General features: G+C 39.8%; 1 protein-coding gene and 1 long non-coding RNA gene across 6 annotated transcripts in view; one reads left to right on the top strand and one right to left on the bottom strand.

Annotated features, from left to right (window-relative positions):
- zeb2.L (zinc finger E-box binding homeobox 2 L homeolog) overlaps positions 1–22,085 on the bottom strand; it is a 101,748-nt gene that overhangs the window by 38,051 nt on the left and 41,612 nt on the right. The gene's annotated exons all lie outside the window — the stretch shown is intronic.
- On the top strand, positions 1,856–13,760 carry LOC121398377. Its single transcript, XR_005964292.1, has 3 exons — positions 1,856–1,946; positions 6,826–6,899; positions 10,044–13,760. It is a non-coding gene; the product is annotated as an uncharacterized LOC121398377 (long non-coding RNA).

Genomic DNA, 22,085 nt, shown 5'->3' on the forward strand with positions numbered 1-22,085 from the left:
GCTAACCATTGTGACATCACCATTTAATAGCAGATGTTAAAATGTCACTATTAGCAAAGCTGCAGTAAACCCCTTTTTGTCTGGAATGTTATCTAACTGTTGTGTTTTGGTTGGAGTTTGTTTGTCTGCTAGAAAGGGACAGATATTGTGGTTAATCGTATTCATGCTACTGAACAAAATGGACGAACTGTAGCAATAGCTACTGAGCAGAAATGTAAAGAGTTATGTTATCCTGTATATTAGTATATTGGATAATGCACCCCCATGGTGTTAGATGTAGTTGAAGGACCAATGTTAAACAAACATTTCATCTCCAACGCTTCCTCCCATTGTGACGTCCATTATCACTAAGTTCTGTTTAGTTATATTACAGAGCTATTTTCTTACCTAGCATTTTTGCAGACTTATGCACGAAAAAGGCGTGAATAGGTAACCGTGAAGAAACAAAATAAATGGTGACAGATATGTAGGGTCATCTGAAATAAGTGCAAATGTTTGGGTCTCCCCCACTGCATAAACATTCCTGTGCTGACGGCTTGCAATGAAATATGAAGCAACTAGTTAAGAGAATCCTCTGGTGCAAGGAGGAGGTTACAGAGAATAATGAGAAATGGTTTTGGTCTGCAAAATTTTACTGAAAGGACAAGGTTAGAATTCAGCCCACGTGATTGATAGAATTTAACTCTGAAACACTTCCAGGGAAATTGTCTGAAAACCAGTGGTGAGATTCCTTGGCCTATAGGAGGCTATTGAAAAATCACTAAAAAGTTACTGTATAGAGAGTAATTCCAGGCTGCTGAGCACTTCAAAAGCTCTTACAAAGAGAATTTATTCTCTTGAGTTCTCACGTTTAAACATATAGATGGGAGCTGCCATGCTGCTTGCATCGAGAAAACGATCACCCACAGATTTGAACAGAACACTAGTATTAAACACACTGTTCCATATACATTAGTTATCTATATAATCTAATTACTGATCCCCATATAACTGCAATAATTTCCTGAAAAAACTGGCATTATGATGGGGGGTGGTAACACTACTAACAGAGACTGATTGTATCACTTTATAGTTGTCCTAGAGGGTTGTCTTTGCTATGAAGACTACCATTTACGGCTCCATTCTACTGGTCACACCACCAATAATGTCACATCACTCCCCTGAGCTACTAGGCCAGACCCTCTTCTGGCTTCTTTCCACTGGGTTATAACACAATAGGAAGCTCATGGGAAGTTACAGAGTGACAGTGGCTGCTTAGGCAAATCTGATCCATAGCTAATAATAGTTTCATAGGAGAGAAAACTTGAACATCAATAAAAAAGAAAAACATGAAAATGAATATATATATATATATATATATATATATATATATATATATATATATATATATATATATATATATGATACAAATCCATAGAGAGAATAAAGATAAGTAAGCACAGTATTCCTTTGAAAGGAATATAAGCAGTAACATACTGACCTCGCAACTCCTGTACAGTTTCATTCTACGCAGAACCTCCAGGAAATTTTGCAACCTTACCTGACTCAGCTGCTGGTAGAAATCACATTCAGCCAGAGATAAGAGCTAATCATTTGTCACAGTAAGAAGCAATTCCCCAGAATCAGAACAGAGAACCTGCCGCTTCAATCCGCAGGTCTGTCACATTGCTAGAAATTACATTATGCTCTGACTAACCTCTGCTCTGGCGCTGTTAACAACACACAGCCTGCTCCATCAGAACACAATATCCTATGACTGACAACAGCTTTTGATATGTTTAATCCCCCCGCCCCCCCAAAAAAGGGCCCAGAGAGAGAGAGATGTATAAAGACAGATTTACAGAAGCAACCCGTATTGGGAATCTGAAATCAGAGAGGAAAGCCACCCCTTCACAGAGCAATATGACTGGAAATTCCCAGGAAGGACAGAGAGGTGCCCATTGGGGGTAAGGAAAGGGAATGCAGATAAAGATATATTAAGTTGTGTAACAATTGTTTGATATTTTCACTATACAATAAGGGATGTCTAGCTGCATTTGCCATCACCCTACTAACAGTTGGGGCCTCACTTTTCTGCATTGCCAGAGGCCCCCTATTCTTTAACCTGCCTGACTATTATGCTTCCATTTTATAAAACCATCATGGGATCCCATACAGTAATAGCTGTCAACTGCAGCAAACCATTGTGTGATCCCATATAGTGGTAGCTGTTAACTGCAATAGAATAAAGGTTTTTGATTCAGGCACTAGTACTTGGTTCCTTCTGGCTGCAGATTCAGGTGTCTGTGTAACACCTTAAAGTACAATAATCCAATAAACAGTTGATTCAAAACAGCTCCAGGCAGTATTTTTCAAACTGCAATGTGTTTCTATTAGTAGTAGCAGTGTAGGGTACTTGATGAAGGGATCTGCCCAAAACATGTAATGTGCCTACACTGCTAATAAAAAGACATTGCAGTTTGAAAAAAAACTGCCTGGAGCTGTTTTGATTCAACTGTAGCTATTAACTGCAACAAACCATCATGTGATCCCATAGGGTGGCAGTTAGTCCATCAACATGAGAAATGAAGCCCCTCATTGTCAAACATGGGGGGGTTCATTAGACCATCTCTCATCACTCATGTGATCAGAACACTCAGGCAGTGGACAAGCCAATCAGATCTGCACATTAAATTACATGTAAATTTTTGTTCTAATTTTAGTCATTTTTTGTCATGCTTAAAACCACCCATGCCAGTGTTAAAAATATGGGAGGTTGGCAGTTCAAAGAGTTTCAGAGAAACCACCTTTCGTGACATAAGCCTTTGTGACCATCATGATCATCTGTACCAATACAGCACATTGCATAAAAGTGACAGAATGTCCTTTTGGACACTCCGGTAGTAAAGCTGTGAATGGGAATGTAGGTCACACGAATCATGTGCGCCAATAACCAGTTCAAGGGGCATGCTAATTTTAGAATTCAAAGAGCTGGTACTATGGAGTAACATTTACAGTTCGAAAAATATGTCAAACAGCTTAATTAGAAGAATAGTGGGTGGAGAATAATTAATTGCTAAAACACGGCACTTAAAGTACCCAAAACATTGATCAAAAAAAAATTAGTTTTTCAATATCCTGTCGTGAGTGCTGCTGGTTTTCCCTTTTTTTTTTCAATTCATGACCACTGTACATGGTCCTTCTATTTATGGCCACCCATAACCTGTATAAAAGGATTAGATATGTCACTTGTTTATTTCATATGGTTGTGGATCTCCGATCTAGGTAATTTCTAATCTTTGTAAAATCAGAAGTCATCTGCATATTATTACCGTGCATTTAATGGATTCTTTGTTAGTTGTATGTTAGTAGCATAGATCAAGTGTGTCAAACGCAAGAGGTGGACTACTTCCAGCATAAAAAACTAGACTGATTTAGGGAGTACTTAAAAAAGAAAGACCTAGCGGGCTGCACAGTTGACATCCCTGGTGTAGCCTCAGTCTTTAAACAATCTGTCCTGCAATTATAGTATCAATCACCGCGCTCAGGAGATATTTCAAACATTTTCAGTAGCAGAAAATGCCCGTTCTTCTGAAATTCAAGCAGGCAGCTCTTGGAAAGAAAGAGATCACTGGGAAAAAGTCTGTATTTTCTCAGGTTTAACTAAATAATTTATGCATACTTTCACTTTGGCATGATGAAGCAATTTTAGCCTTTAAAAACCCACAACTACTCAGGAGGGAAAAGGGTCTGGTTCCTGCAACTTAAATAATTTAAACATCCAGGTGGAAATGCTTCTAGCAGTTTCCCTTTATTTAGACAAAGGAAAGAGGCTTCAAAACACAAATGTGCCACCAAGAAAAGGATTGATAAGGCTTCAGCCTTGAGTTCAGTTCACTTAGAAAGGAAATCCTGCCCCCCCCCACTTTTTCCATCAGAATGACTAGATAACTACTTATCTGAGCCTGTTTAATGCTTTACAGTAATCCTCACACCAAATGCTTGTCCAGAAACACAACGACCCACAGTTCCAGCAACACTTTTTTTGCTGAACCACACAGCACAAAGAGAAAAAAAAGCTGACTGCCTTTAATGTGCTTTTTAAAAGACTCAACTTTTCTAGTTCCAAATGTTTCCTACCTGTAAATAAGATTTTGTTAGATATAGCAGAATTAAAGTGAAAGCACATTCAAGCATGCCTAGGTGAGCTATAAGGAAACTGTGACCAGCTATTTAAAGCAAAATCGGCAGAACCTGCGTCTTAAAACTAACGTTCAGAGGCATAACGTAAGATATGACTACAGAGACAGTTATTTGTTTTTGATTTAGCAAAGAGGAAGGAAATAAAAAATATGATTGTTTTTCTTATTCTTAACTGCTCCTCAGTTTGGTCTTTATACATTGGGAAAAAATGTCTCTTACCTCCAAAGTTGTATAGTAGGATTGTGCCCTACGACACACACATCTTCAGTTGTTATAGGTACTGTCTACTCAGTGACTTCATATGTTAATTTATATTACAAATATACAAGTTCTAGAGGCAGTAGCAAAATGAATGAAAAGGGCATGGTGTCACTTGTGGAACTCAGGCTTGTTCAGTCAGATATCTAAAATGTAGAGTCATAAGGTGAGCAACCTTACAATCTCATTCTTGTTCTTTGTATGTGTCACCATTTCCCTTCCACCCTCTCGCCACACTCAAAGGTTCACCCACCTAATAATTAGTCTAATTATTTAAAATGAAAGCTTATTTGTAGCCCGGGTTTTCCAAATCTCTTACGACAAGCAGAAAAAGTGGCTGACTGACTCACTGTCCCTTTGGTGATACATGAGTTTGAATTTAGATTACAGGGGAATTTGCCAGTAATGGCAGTTTTGTTGTGTAGGACTGTTGTTGAACAACTAGATAAACAGTGTATAAAAAAATCCCCAGATTTCTTGAATATCAAGAAAAAATTGTGATGCTTCTGCAAAGTATAAGAAGAAAGAGTGAGGACAAAAGTATCAGTGGGCAGCTCATGGGTGATGGAATGAAAAATGTACCCCGAGGTTATTAAGAGAAATATATGGAAGTTCTAAAGGTAGAATGGAGGGCAAGGAGGAAGGAAGGTAGGTAAGAAATGGGGTATCAGAAACAAGAAGAGGGAAAAGACCAAGGAGAGGATATTGGAGCAATGGAAAGAAAGGCTAGAAAGATAAAAATGGATTAAACGTTGAGGAGACCAAAGAAGGAAAACATATAGTGAAGATGCTGTTAGAAGAAAGGAAATCTAGTATTACAGGGGCAATTAGGTTTCAACTTGCGTATCCTTCTCTCTATACCCTGTCCTAAAATCGTACTTCTATGTTCTATCATGTTATGTAATATTGTGTAGTGTAATATTTTCTGTGTGTCCTAAGCATGTGATTTCCGCTATGGTGACTGAAAACAGCCCAGTTCTGGGGATTTCTAACTAACAGACATTTCAGCCAACTAGTCAGCTGGTCAAATATGATGCCGTGTGGTGCATACAAGTGTTCATCCCATGAGCTGATCAGTTTTCTATAGAAGCTTGGCTCTTTCCTATATAAGGTTGGGCTGATAATAAGCTGATCCACACACAGGAACATCACTAATCAACATTGTTTTAGGGGGTCAGCAACAGAGAGCAATAGTTCAAATCATATTTTAAGGGTCTGATTAAGAGTCAGATATAAATAAATTAGATTAGAAAAAATTGAAAGGGGCTGGTTGAACCCTGGTTGATATGGCATCTTGAAAAGACTTCTTACTGTATGAGCTCATGATTCAAAGAGGCATTAATAGAGTAGGAGCCACCATAGCACTTACATCAAATACAAAACATCCGCTAGTCCAGCCTCCCTTTTTAAAGTCTGATCCACAGAACCACTGGAAGTATTTGTATTGCTGTTTTATTGCCTCTTTATTTCTTACTCACTGAACTGCTGTATCACTGCTTTCCAATACAGAAATGTCAAGTACGATGGAATAAGTGTTCCTTGGTACAGCAAACAGATTGCAATTCTTTTTCTAATTAGGAATCTTGCAGTTACAAAAAAAACTGTCATTTTGATAGAGGAAAAACAATCTGTCTGCCAAAAATGTTGAACTATAATTCTTAAAAAAAATAATCACCCAACAGGAGAACATGCTACTTTTGTTTGATATACTGTCTTATTGGAAACCTAATTTGCTTTCGGTTGGAGAGACAACACGTAACATACGTTTCTGTGATTAATTTCCTTGGAAGTAAGAGTAATTAGAAAAAGTGGACCATTTCCATGGAAGGATTAGTACATTCACAGTACGTATTTTTCACTCTCTGGCTTTCTAGCTGTGGATGTACATTAGAGACTCTCACAATACATGGGAAGAGTTTATTACATAACAGCAGAGCTGAACTGTGCCTCATTGATGAGAACAACTGGGTTGAAGCACTGGGGTCCCAGGTTCAGTCCTAACCAAGACATTGTCAGGGTTCTTATGCCCATGTATGTGTGGGTTTCCTACAATGAACATTCAGGCCCACTTTTGACCTGTGTGTTTGGAATATTATCCACAACAGCAAAAAACACCCAAACTTATCTTATTCTCCATAGAGGGCCTTATTAATTCTGCTTATTGGTAATCTATGCCTATAGAAGCCGCCAAGGTACAATGAGATATTATTTCCAGCCAAAAAAGGTGCAGAGCCAAATTGGCTATATTATCTTGAAAACCTTTTATTACACAATGCAGACAGATTTATTCACCATTAATTATTGGCATTATTATTTTATATTACTATGCCCTTCCTGTATTTGAGGCTGCCGGAAGTAACAATCTATTGTACCCTTCAATTCCAGGGAAGAAGGAAAGCTCAGCCTTGCGGTGAATCAGCAGAAAAGACGATGGGGAGCTACTAGAAGAATCTTCAGAGGTACAGATCTTTACTGCTAAAGGGCTGTGGTTGCCTTGTCCTGGTACAGAAGCCCAAAACATAATGGACAACATTTCTAGCCTACTTCTTTAGTTAAGCTTTAGTTTTCCTTTAAGGCTGCAGTAGAATCCCATGGTTTCCGACACAATAGAAATCATTCCTTTTCTTGTTTTACACACATAAACACTGTACAATGCACCAGAGGATTTTAGGTTTAACAATCATAAAGGGTTAAGCGCTGCTTTGAGTCTGCCTCGATGATTAGGCCACCGCTGCCAAAGGGTTTTTTTGCCTGTATCAGCCAAGAAGTGCAGCGGGACGTGACTTTAATGTATTTTCCACGTTTTACCTGACTTCGATTCTAATAGCCTGCAGAGAGCGAGAGAAAGAAAAAAACATTCTTGGCTTCCTTTTCCCTTCTCAAACTACTTTATCTAGCTGTAGGTACAGCAATTGAACTCTGGGTGCAGAAGAACTACAAAAAAAGTCACTTTAGAAAGACTTACTCAGTGGCCCAGCAGCAATAACTGCCATCGAGAAACTGTGCTATAGAGCAAAGGTGATGCAAACGCACACGGTTCAAGATTCCCAAGCACAGATGATAAAACCTGCACCCAAAGCACTAATTCACCAAGGTGTCGCTTAGAGATATATGAACTTTATCTTCAGTACTCTTGGAAGTGACATTGCAGGCAAGCAACTGTCTGGCACCGGGTAGGCAGTCTGACAGTACCGTTGTGAACAGCTGGCACGTAATAGATAATTTAAGGGAAAGTGACCCTAATGTATAATTTTTAACTGGGAAACTGTCAGGCACCATTAGTTCTAACAGGATTTGGCAGTACGCAGATAGGCTGATGGGTTGTTATAAAAGCAAACTTCCTGAAGAGTTACCTTTATGCTTGCAGCTTGGAAAAAAAAACTTGTATTAAATACAAATTCTGGTCAAGGTGTTAACTGCCTGACCATTTTTTCTTACAGTTCTCTTAATATTCAAAATAGCTGGAATGCTTGATATCTTATTACCCTTCATTTATATAGTACTGGCATATTCCACAGTGCTTTATAGAGATTATACATTATGCTTTGGCCCAGTTATTCCTGGGGAATAATTTTGGCCGAATACCGAACCAAATCCGCACACACATTTTTACCGCTCTATAGGGTACGGATTCAGTTCAGCCAGGCTCTTAAGGTGGCCATACAGGGGCCGATAAAAGCTGCAGATCGACCGAGTCGGCATCTTATTGGCCCGTGTATGGGGCCCTCCGACAGGCTTCCCCGATCGATATCTGGCCGAAAGTCAGGCAGATGTTGATCGGACGGGACTAAAAATCCCATAGGATCGCGGCCGCATCTGTTCATTGATGCGGTCACGCGATCCGACCGCCCGTTAGCCTTCGTTAGGATCCGATCGTTGGGCCCTAGGGCCCACGATCGGATCAGCCCGATATTGCCCATCTTAAGGTGGGCTTTTCAGGGAGAGATCCACTCGTTTGGCAATGTCACCAAACGAGTCGATCTCTCCGTGTATGGCCAGCTTTAGATTCGTCCAATCCGAATCCTACTAGAAAAAAGGCTCAAATTCAGCCGAATCCAGGATTTGGTGTATAAATACTTTCTATTGATTTGTGTGCCAGAGAAAAGATATAGGGAGAGACCAATTGTTGTACATTCATAGATAATTACAAGTTCTCTAGTGGGAAAACCTTTTATTGGTAGCCTTTGATTGGTCAGCCATCTCCCTTGATCAGATTCAGTCTTTATGCCCCCTTACAAACTTAATGTTCATTGAGAGAGAAAGAGGAAAAATGTCTTTCATCCAGCTACAAGAAGATTGAACAGATTGTTTGCTAGAGGTTACAAGACTGGAAGCACTTTTTATTACGTCACCTCCTTAGAATGCAACATATGAACCACTGGTATTTTTGGTAAACAGACTCCGATGTTCACTTCAGGAATATAAAAAAGGAACTTTAAAAACTATTTCCCATTTGGTTTTATCTCTAAAGAAGCAATCAATAATCACTAATAAACATAATTGCGCCTTTGGCACATTGGACCATCTTCTATAACTATAGCATTTCATTAGCAGCCTCCAGACATCCGCATGAACAATAGAATGGTCTTGGATAGGCAGGTATTGGATTACTGTGCTGACAGATTGAATGTTGGCCATGCCGCCTCGCATGGGTACCTTACAATTCTCTATTGTTCCCACCAACTCGTTTTCTAAGTGCCTCGTGTAACAACATTAACAAGGTGATAAGCGTATTAACCTTTGATACAGGTGACTTACTTCCCCAAATAACCTACAAGCAGACAGCTTTGTAAATACGCAAGGTTCATTAACCCAGGTAAATACCTACAATACAGGTCTCATCAAAGCAGGTCCTTCAGAAATCACTTGGAGATAAGGCTTTGTTGTACATACAATAAGTACTCACCACTTTCCCTGCTACTGAGTCACAATTTCACTATTGAACCGTCTGCCGAACGAGTGGAAACATCAGACTCCTGAATCTCAGAAAAGGAACTGAGCACAAACAAAATAAACTGAAATAATGGATAGGGATTCAACGCACATAATTTAATTCTCGCTACCTCTCCGACCAAAGCATTACCCATCGCTGTAGTTAAAGTGAATTGATGCATTTGCGCTCCTCTCTCTGTATTCTCCTGGGGGGAGAAAGAATCAGCTCTAATCTGATAAAAGTAACGTTTTTCCAACATTCCCCTGGCCCGCAAGTGGCTCGACTATGAACGTATAGCATATTTATACAGAGCGGGGAATTGGCTTTGTGTTGCTTTTTATGGATGATGTAAAAAATATATATTTCTGCGTGGATTGAAAAAGGTCATTCTCTTTTGGCAGAAACCATGATTTTTTTTTTTTTTTTTAAAAGAACCGTTACAAAAGGTCATTCGACCGCTGTTAACAAACGAGTTGGCTAATTAACAATTACAGTGACATCCATATGCACCGCTTCTCTGGGTAGAAAAATTTATGGAAATGCGAGTTTCAGAAAGGGAAAAAAAAAGGTAAGTTATTCAGCGTTGCTTTTCCATATTTATAGTTAAAAAAAAAAAAAAAAAAGAGAAAGAAATTTTGTCAAAATTTATATCCTGAGGTTTCACCTACAGGAAGCCAGATGTGTGCGTTCGGCATGTGACCCAAGACAAGCCCTGAGCAAGAACGAGATCATTTTTTTCCCTCGTTCGACACACCGTTGATTGTGGCGGCATTGTGAGGTGAGAGAATCTGACAGCACTAACTCTCCAGGGCAGAACTTTCCAGTCAAGTGGATCAACGGACTGAAAATCTCTTATGAATAGTCATTAGGCCTTCATTACAAGGCCCCTACAACCCGGCTCCCTTTTTTTTTTTCTTGCAACCAAATGCCTTTTGTCATTTTCACAAGGTGCACTATTTAATTACCAATTGATTTCTTCATATATGACAACACGTCAAATAGCAAAATACAGAGGAAGTCCCTCAGGGGCCCAACATTTGTTAACTATCTGCGTGCCAGATTGCAATGCTTAGCTAGCATATTATGGATTGTGATACTTCAATCACTCCCCTCAAAGTTCCAGTCATTTTCAAGTGTCTGCAAATCAATTGTCGTTTCACTATATCCCATTGGTTAGCACGGAAAAGACACCAAAATCAGTGAAAAAAATAACTAGGGTTCCTGATTCCTCAAAAGGAAAAAACCCTGTAAATTGGGCATTTATTCTGTATTTCCAGATTTCAATTTTTATTTCATATACAGGAGTGAAAGTTGCCATGTTGCTTGCCTCATTTTCCATCATAACATTATGTCAAAGGCAATGTGCCTACTGTGGGCAAATGTTCAGGCATTCCACCAGGGCAGATCCCATTAGCAGGTATAGAGATTTTAAGGAATATGGATATAATAAGCTACTGTTCTGTTTAAGGGAGACAATACTCAATCTCCCACTGCATGCATAAACACAATATGCAAATATTATATGCAGTATTCGCATACTGTGCTGCCTAAGGGAAGCAACATGGCAGCTCCCACTCATATGCATAAATACTCATGTGCATTATACATTCATTCAATGCTCACAACAACCCTGATTTTATTTAACCACCCACCCAAGCTAGAAATATCTCCTATTATTGCTTTTTATTATTGATAATTAAGCAGTTTGTCATTGCCAAATGTTGAGGGAATCTGTTTTGAACCCCACTGCTACCTCAGTTGCTTCCACCATAAATAAAGAAAAAATTTCACATGAAATAAGTAGAATTATGAGCGCATCAAGGAGAGCTGAGGGGAAACACAAAGACTTGTGTGGGTATTTAAATTTGGCCGCAGGTAAAAATGAATGGGCCTGACTGATTTTCACACTTTCCTTTCACCATAAAGATGACAGCTTTCTTTTCATCTTTGAACTTTAAGATTCATAACGACTTTATTCATATCGCTTCAGTTCCCGTGCGTGTCGCTCAGACCTCAATTTTCCATACTACTAAAGACAGAAACAAAGTGATCTGAACATGGAGAATGTCTCCATACTGGGTCTTTTCTTCCATCATTTTTTTAAGCTACCAGTATCTCAGGCTGGGAGGCCACAAGGTTTCTTATCACCTGTAGTATAGTCTATTTCATTTTAGTCTTCTTACAAGAAATCAGGAGTGTGGCCTAGCATGGCTTGATGTCATTGAAGGCATAGCCAACTGTAAATAGAACTCTTCATAGCAGGACCGTCTACATTAGATGTCTCCCCTATGCTAAGAATAATTCAGCAGGAAAAGTGAAAAGTTATACTTGCCCTTTTTTTTATTGGTCAAGATAATACACAGCCTGGTCTTTGCTTATTACGTCATTAAATATACATCTATAAAAAAGCTGGAGGAGTGGTACTGGAGAAACAAAAATGTCCTGGCTCCTTTCTTGCAAACGCTTACTTCCTTTTCACTCTGTGACTTGATCAAAAATGACAGTTTTTCTACTGTTTACATGAGTTCTATTAGATAAGGCATTTAGGTGAGTAATCTGTAAGGGGAGGGGGGGCACCCCTGACTTGGGGTTGGCCTCGCTCATGAATAGTTTCATAATTTATTACATTGTAATTTATTTATTTGGCTGCATGGGAGAGATAAGAATTGTAATGGGGGGGGGATACAAGTGCCAAAGGAACAAGAATGAAAACAGGAATGTTATGAAAACTGAAGCCGTTAAGAAACAGCAAGGTGCACTGTATTATTCAAGGCTAAATCACAGCGTATTGAATTATTTATAGAGAAAAATGATACTGTAGATACCCCTTAAAGGGCTGGAGAAAGGGACACCATCAATGGTGGTTTGGTATATGCTTCATTATCATAGTCTATATACCATACCCTACTCTAACCCTTGGTCCCGGTGCCCTATATATTCATGTTAAGACATACAAGTGAAGGGGTAAGTTCTATTTTGCTGATAAAACACCCATTACTCCATGACAGCCTTTGGCAGCTGGTTGGATAAAAATGTTATGTTATCTAAACCTCTCCCTCATATGAATACTTTGAGCTCAGTATTGGGCTGAAAAGATCGTTTGGCCCTCGGCATCAACATGCCAATGTGATCCTTGCCCCGATGCGAAAGATCTAACTTGCCAAATTGGAATCTTTTAGTCAGATATCGCTCTGGCAGGCCCATCGTCCAGGCACCAAAGAATTTTAAGGACCAACTCAGCAGTCCATGTAAGGCCAGCTTAAGGGTATTGCCAGGAGTTTTGAGCAATTAAGAGGCAATTTGTATTAGTCCGTTATCCCACATCATTCTTACTTACATCTGCTTCTCTTTGGGGAGCCACAATGACCCATGGTAATTATTTCTGCTTTAACCCCCTGTAAGCAATATGGTAGCACCTACTAATATGCAGAGAAGGAATGCTTTATATGCAAAATGTATCGAGTAACCATAAGCAAGACCCAACTTAAAAGTTTTAGTTCCCCTTCAACTGTTTAATCTAACACACAGAATTGTGTAAAACTTATACAGACCACAAAGTGGTAAAAAAAAAAAAAAAAGTACAATACTCTCTGTTATCCGTGCGGTTTTGAAGTCAAATCGAGCACTCAACCCCGATTCATCCAAATGCACAACGTGGCACATTATCTCTGCCCCATCCTTCTGTAGATACATGCAACACAGATATGCTTTTGTGCTCTCTTGCAAAAGTAAACACAGAAGAATGCGGCCTTGCATGGTGTTGGCTGGAGCACAGTATCTTCCTCATACCCGCGGCTCCATAATCAAGTCAGTATTGCCTTAATAAGCTGAATAATAGGGGAATTTCAAATGTGCACAGGGCTATTATGCCGTAACAATAAAACCTCAAACTGAGTCGAGCAGAGGTAGGCGTCACAATATAATGAGCGCAGTGTTGCACTTGTACATTCCATTGTGTGCCAGGGTAAATGCCGGCTTCACTCGCACACAGAAGCCACATTATACGGTAGTCCAAAAAGTGTTCTCAGCCAGTGACTGGTAGTGATGGAACCTGGCACGAACTCCCTCTGAAAAGCTGACATTATTCTCCGAAATGTGCTGCAGGTGTACGGGGGGCCCTGGAAATGGGCTCTAATTACATATTTTCTTGCAGGGTAACAATTAAGGTCGCTAAAAATAATTGCCGGTTTCTTGTAATTCCCCCTCTAGGAAGGCTGACATGGGGGGCGTTGGTGAATATTTACAGTACATTTTCTATTTTTATTGCCTGGAAAATAACAGATTCTTGTGTTCCATGATAATAAAAAAATATATATCTAGTAATGATGTCATAATGTTTAATAGATGATTACATACTTTTTTTAAAAACTACATGAATCCAATTTGCCTCCAGGATGCCCCCATTCACTAATTTGGGCCAACCCCACAGCTAGATGCAAAAACAGGGTCTGAAGATACACTTCCCAGCATGCTGCTTGTCTGTGGATCCCAACTTCAGCTCCCAAGATCCCCTAACTAGCAGCATGCTGGGAAGGGTAATTCCAAGCAGTCAGGAAGCGGTGAGATAGAAAAGTATTAGGAGATCAACCTTTAACCAGGAACACAATGAACCTTTCCATTACAAGATGTCAAATACCATTTGCTCACATCAAACAGTGCCCTGAGGACCAAGACTACACGGAACATCATTTTAATTATTGCTCCGTTTTTTTAAATGAAACTCCCTTTTGTAGGGCTCTGTTTCTCTCTATAAAATGCAGCATGTTACGATGCGAGAAGTGGGGAAACTGATATAATTTGCTGTGGTTATCAAGGTGAAAATGTACCCCCAGTAGGCACAAAAGCATTCCAAAACAGGGCAGGAATGGGTGACTTCTGATATCATTATATTTTAAAATTATTATTCCTTTTGTCAGTTAAGATCTAATCCAGAGGAAACTGTTTATCTATAAGACAGTACATTGTACTCAACAGTCAACAGCTGCACCACCCTAGTCCTAGTGCTGCCATCAAATAACCAAAGGGCAGACATTGAAAGGCCTATGGTTCTAGCTGAGGGAACAAGTGGGTTTCCTTCTTTGCTCACGCACACTTACAGTGGATCACATGATACTACAAGGGGAATACACATGCTCCCATGTCCAACCGTGCCAGAAAGCTTCTACCAATCATCAGTTATGCAAAGTTACTCTGTCGGCCAATAACATTTTTTTTTCTAACGCACAGACTCAAATGACTCCAATGTTATGACTGGGGAATGGCATGATGAACAGGTGCAAGGTCCTGGCTTCTCTTAAATATGGCAGTCATTTTTATGTCAGTCCGAGGGAACACATTCCTCAACTACCTCCCATAGCCCCGTGTCCTTTTCAGACTCTCTACAGCACAAACTTTCAGAAAAAACTTAGAACATTCAAGAAAGTCACACACAAAAAAAAAAATTTCAATGGAGTTAAAACCAAATCCGTCATACAAAAAGAGCAACCCAAATGCTACATTTAAACATCTGCTGGTAATATTGCGTTTGTATCTGTTAGTGGAACAAAGAACCTCCTGAGTCATCTGTATCACAACCTGTAATTACATTTTAAGCAGATTTGTAAACTGGAAACATGAAGAAGGGAAAAAAGGCAAACCAGGAACTTTCTGCCTAAATTCACAAAGCAGCCAATTATGGGTAATGGTAAGACTTCAATTTCATTCTTCCCATGATTTAAATTCAAACTTATTTCCTGTTTTGTTTTTTTTAAATCCTTTCATTTATTCAATGTATTTTGTGTGAAATGAATGCAATGCCACTCTATGGGGCAAATTCACTTCAATGGACGACTTTTCACCAGCAACCTCTTCGCCCTTCACCACACTCTGCACCACTTCACCAGGCACAAATTTGCTTCCAATATGCTAATTCACTAACATGCGAAGTTGCATCTCATTTTTCGCTAGCGTTACTTCAGCAATGCGAGCATTTCATAGCAAATTTTTTTTCTGCCTAGTGAAACTTTGCTAGCACTCTTGTGCTTAGGTTAATTTGAATAGGATTGGGTACCTAAAAGTTGTATGGATGTCTTTAATAGTAATTTTGGTGCAACTGTTCAAAGTGGCCACTTTTTAAAACAAATGTCCACTGAGCCATAAATAAAGACAGAATAGATCCTCTAATACCCTAGACATGAGCCCACTCTTATATAACTGTGGCATGCCCCTCAAATTAGTTAAAAAAATGTGTTCACACGTAAGTCAATAGTTTGGACTTTTGAAGGCAATCACGCTTTAAAAAAAGAAAAGTCGCCAGCGTTTTTGACAACTTTAATGCATTTCTGGCATACAGGATTTGATATCACTGACATAAGATTGAGGAGGATGTTGCTCTGTTTTATCAGTTTGCCTGGTCTGAGGTGGCAAGGTAAACTCTGGCAAAAGGGGTAACGTTCAGTAAAATTCACACATTACTGAATTTGCAGAGTAATAACCATTCGCCAGAGTGAAAAGTCGCCTGTGAACGAACGCTACCGACGGTCTCATCCTCTACGCCTGTTAGTGAATTGGCGATGACCCTGCGGATGGTATTTCTGGCGAATTGACGCTAGGCCACTATGCCCTTTAGTGAATCTGCCCAATGGCTCTGGTTTGGTCTCTTGAAGTCTACCTTTTTACTGTAAAGGAGAATGAAAGCTAACCATGCATGCTCTGACTTGGTCATACAGCTTGACCAATTTTGACATGTAAATAGGGTCACTGCCTAACCATCTTTACATGTTATACAATTTCACGTGCTGATGCACCATGTTGCAAATGCGTGGTGCATAGGCAGATAAGGAAATATAGAGAAGCAACAACTTCCTTCATTTTCAGTGGTTTAGGCTGCCTAAATTAAAAGAACAGTAGGAAAGTAACCCTTAATGTTCGACCTGTGGGCCAATCAGTCAGATACCAGAGAGTATCCGCCAGTGTATGGCCACACCATAATTGGGTAATGAGAACACAAGATATTTGCCAAAATCCTCCCGTCACTGCCAGCGTCAGACGGTTGTTATTCAAGGCAACACAAGTGGATACCGCCCGGTACAACATTATGTGTGGTATTAGCCTTATACTATGGGAATGCAACAAAGGTGCGTGGAATACTGCTCTTATTTGGCACTCGTAATGTTAAACAGGAAGATCTCGCCACATAATAGCTCTGGTTCAAAGGGATGCCTTCCTCCTTTCCTGTGGCCGAAGCTGGAACGGTCTGAAATATTAAATAAACAAGTAACCTGTAAAATGATCTTTCCCAGGCAATCAGCCTTAAGCCGATCTTGCAGTTACCAAAAAGTGCATTTTATGTAGAGATGTATTTCGCCACGGCCACTGAGATTATTTTTAATCTCATATCAGTTCACCTTGTATGCAACAATTTAGGAGATTTCCTTTCACAAAGTGACATTTGTTGTAAATGCTCTGCCTTTGTTTTAAAGTTGGTCCTTAGAAAGATGACATCAGCTCAGAAAACAATAAAGTGGCTGTAATATTGTCTCGGGAGGGCTGTAACATTTACTTTGTAGCAATAAAATTCAATTTTTCAAAAACGCTACACGAATGAAGCTAGCTTATTAACCCTGTCCTCAATGTTAACCCCGTCACAGTTGTTACAGAGGATGGAATTTTGTTTTCTTACTTAAAAAGAATCACATTAACCTGCCATGCGCTCCCACTGCATTTTCAGCTTTCTCAAACTTCTAATTCAGGGTGGGGAGAGTTGTAACCCATGGGGAAAAAAGTCTACACAGGTCTTGCCGTATAGCTCAGCACAGGTGAAGCCAGATCTGCACAGGTCTAGAATCGTAATTAAGTCCGTAGGGGTCTAACTCAAGTATATACAGGTCTAAAATATAGCCAAGCTCTGAAACAAGTCTGCACAGGTCTAAATCAAGTTTATTTAGGTCTACAAGTATATCAGTGTTTTTATGGGTCTAAATTAAGTGTAGACAGGTCTAAAGCAAGTCAGTATACAGTAGGTCTATCTAGCAAAGCCTGCACAGGTCTGCAATCACAACCAAGTATGCACAGGCCTAAGTCAAGTTAATACAGGTCTATACGTGAGGCAAGGCTTCACGGATCTAGAATCATAGCTAAGTCTGCACAGGTCTTTGAGTGTAGCCCAAGTCTGAACAGGTCTCCAATACACACTGGAGAATGTTTCAGGCCAAGATTTGCCAGTAATAGAGCCTTCAAGCAGTTGGCATAACACTTAATGGGAAGTGACAGAGGCAGATTAGGGCTTTTTTTCCCCAAGGTTTAGTTTAAAAAATATTAACTGATAGAGAAAATGTACCATGTGCCTTTGCTCTTAGGTAGTAAGCCTGATTTTGATATCAATAGGCATTGGTGATCCTCTCAAAAAATACATTTTAAAGCAATCTTTCTTCCAATCATTATCTCGCTTGGAATGGAATCTCCCCTTTTGCTCTGTGCTTTGTAGAGCATCGTTGAAGCACAGGCTTGACAATCAACAAAAAATGTGACCATGTTTAATTTTCCCTTGTTCAGTTTAACACTCAGACAAGAGAAACTGTTTACTTATAAGCTTCTTGTTACCTGCAAAGTAGACAGTTCTTCTTAAAGAAGACTTTAATGGACACTGGTAAAACAAACTGGCATTTTTTTACAAGAGCCTCTTGTATCCTTAGCGATTGTTCCTCAAACCTTCATCTTCTGAAGAGGGGCACCACTTATCATGGGTTGACTTAAACTTCTGCTCTTTTAAAAAAACCTTTTCAGAATGAAGCTATGAGCTGGGTTTGGTGCCCTTTAACTAACAAGTTACTTCTCGATACAACAATAAAGGATAGGTAAACCCACATAGGAGACTAATAATGACTGGTTTGTAGGGTGGGAACCAACTAAATGTAAATTTCATGGAAATATAATCTAGTTAAATCTTTCAGCCAGACAGCCTCTTTACCCAGGCTGTGTTTTGTGAGACATTTTTATCAAGAGTCTCCAGCTGCCTATGTTGAATCTCCTCAGCTTTGAATAGGTTAAAGGTTGTTATAGGTTTTTTCAAGGAGAAAGGGACACAGGATCAAACACCTCTGCAGAACAAAAGGTTGTCAGAGGGCACTCAATCACCAACCCCCTTCAACAAGAAATATTCCAACCTTTCATAGCAGTTACCCGGGCAGCATGGCAAAACATCCCCGACATAAAAAAGGGACAAAAGCACAGGGGACAGAGGTAGTTATTGTCATGCATGGGCTTCTTGTTCTCCAAACCTTTCCCTCCCCCACAAAACTTTTTGCATAAGCTGATGGGGAGAGTGATGGCACTGTCAGCTTAAAAAGAAGAGGCAGTGGGTGCATCCTACCTCCTGTGTGGGACCAGCTGATACTCAAGCAAAGTTCATTCACCTGATGAATGGAAACCCAATGGAAATGAGTTAACCAGCTCCCTGCTGGATAAGCGCGCAATTCAATGGACAGAAATCCCCTGCGTTTGAAGGAGGTTAAGGCATGCAAATTGCTCTAGCCGAGAAAGAAATATACTACACTTATCTGATATTTGGACTTTGGGCTTCTAGCTTGATATCTAAGCAAAATGAAAAACCCAAGATGCTCATAAGAGACATTAAACCAATCTACAAATATGTGCGTGTGTGTGTCTCCCCCTGCAATGCCCCTACACTACTACTATTGTATTATGTTCATCCTACGAATTACAAGACAAGCCATTTGAATATGAACATGTATGCTCGGCATCCACTAGTCCAAACTCTGGTCACCCAGCTGTTGTTAAACACAACTCTCAACTGAATGTTGTCAAGGATCCTGGGAATCATCACCATGGCATGTACGTGGGCACACATGCTTTACCAAGCCTGTATGTGTTGAAGAGAGGGAGGGTTTGCATATATAACTATATACTCTCCTTTGCCATTCTCAAACAATTTTTGGATTATGGAGGATGATGGGAGCTGTAGTCCAGTAACAGTTCAGAAGTAACAGCAACAGCAACAAATTAGCAGTTTTCTACTCTGGTCAGCTTCATCCTACCCAAAATCCTCAGCACAAGCAGCTCCTAACATACCACGTCACTAATGAACCATCTGTTCTGCCTTGACTTGGTGTCTGAGTAGCGTGCACAGGCAGGTGGTGGTGTGGGGGCAGGATTTGGCAGCAAGAAGGGAGTACAGAATAATGGTGATTGAACTAAACAGCAATGCAACCTCTCTGTGCTGATCTAGACTGCATCAGACTGCTAGAACTAGAATTCAACAATAGTTGAGCTAGTTGAGGTATGTTGGGTATTGTAGTTCTGGCTAGACAGGCTAGCTGTTGCACCCATTTTAGTTGCCAATGGCCAGGGCAAATGCTGTTTTTGTCTTACCTTAATATCAGCGCTGTTCCTATTTTAGTGAATTCCCCCTACAGTGATAACATTACCAGCACAGTAACTCTGCAAGGATCCTTCCCATTGGGATAGGGTTAAGACATAGCCCTGATGAAGAGGTGTATTATTTCAGCTGCAGGAACAGAAAAGCTCTTGGATGAAACTGATTGATTAAGACCAGATGGATGCCCACACATAGGTGTGACAAATATAGAAACACATTGCAAACATTCCAGGCATTGTCCTCCTATAGCCGGGGAGGTGCATGAGCCATGTCCTACCTTATATACCTCCTGATGTGCTGAGGGATTAAAGAATGTTAATGGCTCACTAACTTTTCTTCCCCAACATCTGAGTGACAGGGAGCACAATGAGATCTACTGGGCACTTGAGCAGCTCTTAGAGGACCTTTATCACCCAAAAACATTCATATGCCAATAGAGATTGTACAGGCTTATTCAGCTGCATGGACATTTAAACCGTAAATTTCCTGCTATGTTTGAACTACAAATCTCAGCAATCTCCAACAGAATGATACTTACAGTTCAGCAACATCTAAAAGTACCCACACTGTAAACTTCCAGACACTACATACTGCTGTTGATCTATAATGCCCAACACCCTACAGCAAACTAATCTTAATTCAAGTTGAATTTAAGACAAGAAAAGAGATAAACGTTGGAACCTATGGAATCAGTTTCTTTTATTTTTTGCAAATTAACAAGTTGAAGAGTGCCCAGGCCATTTGACAATGTATTGAATAGGAACTTCCAAATTTAAGTTTAAAGGAAGGAAGCTTTTGTGCACAGATAAAAAGAGAAGATAACAAAATAGAACATGGAGTAACAATCATTTACTTAAAACTTCTTCCTTTTTTTGACTTATTTTAACACCCACAAAAAAACCCTTGCGATTATCACGCAAGAGAATGTCCCTTTTAGACATTATTCTAGGAGCTCAGCCATCATTAAAAAAACATGTTTTTGTCATTGTACAATGGGGGGGAGAGAAAGAGAAAGAGATATATGACCTTGTGGGGTATTAGAATACTCCTGAAAACATTTGGCCTTTTTTAGCAAGTTCAGAGCCTGTGGTTCCAAGAAAGATTAAGAAATGTGGAAGTAGAACCTTTTTCTTATCAAGCAAATTCCTGACCTGGTGTCTTAACACACAACGGAGCCAAAAAACTTTCCAGGTGTTAATGTTGCTGAAATCTGTTCTTTTTTTTCTGTTTAAAGGAAAAAAAGAAATGGTATGGTTCCCTTGAGTGTATGACAGCAGATGCTCACGTTGGGTGAGATACAAAGCAATTTCATTAGCAGTTTAACCATCATTTCTCCACAGACCTTCTGCACAATTCGGTCTAGTGATACCAAGCTCCTTGTTACTTAACTTTTTTTCCTAATACTGTTTGTACCCAGTTGGTGTTGTGCAACTCAATGGACAGAAGGACCTAATCACCTGCATAGAGTCATTCTCTCTTTTACTGAAATGGTTTATCTGCAGGGGGTCAAAGGTCTGTGTAGAAATAAGAAGTTTCCATTTCCCAACCCCCCCCATCTACCTCTTATGGCTCGGTCCCTTCTCATTGTGCCCAGCATGATGTTTTTACTAGGGTTGCCTCTTGCAGAGGCCTGTAACTGTTACCTACTTGTTATAAATCGTCTCAGGTTTCACTACTGAACCATGTGCTGTGCTCAATTCTGATTGGTGTCTGTGCCAATAAAACACTGCACAGCCCTGTCGGCTACAGTGGGGGCATCAGAGGGCAAGGCACCCTGCAAACTTCCCTGCCTCTCCCTCACCCCTGACTGATGCTATAATTTTTACTCCAAGCATGAAGGCAAGCATGACTGCCCATCTTTGAGTGCTCTAGCCTGCTGCTTGAACATAAACATCACAAGGTCTCGGGACCTCATACACCATAGAATGTTTTTCAGTGTCAAGCATGTCCTTAAAAAGTGTTATCTTCTAGAAGTCAAAGCTGTATCTGATACAATGTAAAACCTAAATGATACAATATGTACTAACAGCTCCTCATCGAAAATAAGTTCTCAACAGAAATTAAAACGGTTGGGTGATAAAACCGTGGGAGCATCTCAGGTTATGTTATGTACAACGGCCAACCGACTGAGATATCAGCGCCACAATATGATCTTTAACTGACACCAGTACAATCTCCCTTCCCTTTAGGAAGCCAAAATGTTGATCATCAAATCAGATTGCAAGGTTCTGTTACTCTGTTTCTAGCATTTACAAAGTACTTCAAAAGAAAAGAAAAAAGTAAATAAATAAAATATATATATATATATATATATATAAATATATATATATATATATA

This window comes from Xenopus laevis, chromosome 9_10L (assembly GCF_017654675.1).
Source record: "Xenopus laevis strain J_2021 chromosome 9_10L, Xenopus_laevis_v10.1, whole genome shotgun sequence".
In the NCBI taxonomy this organism is placed as follows: domain Eukaryota; kingdom Metazoa; phylum Chordata; class Amphibia; order Anura; family Pipidae; genus Xenopus; species Xenopus laevis.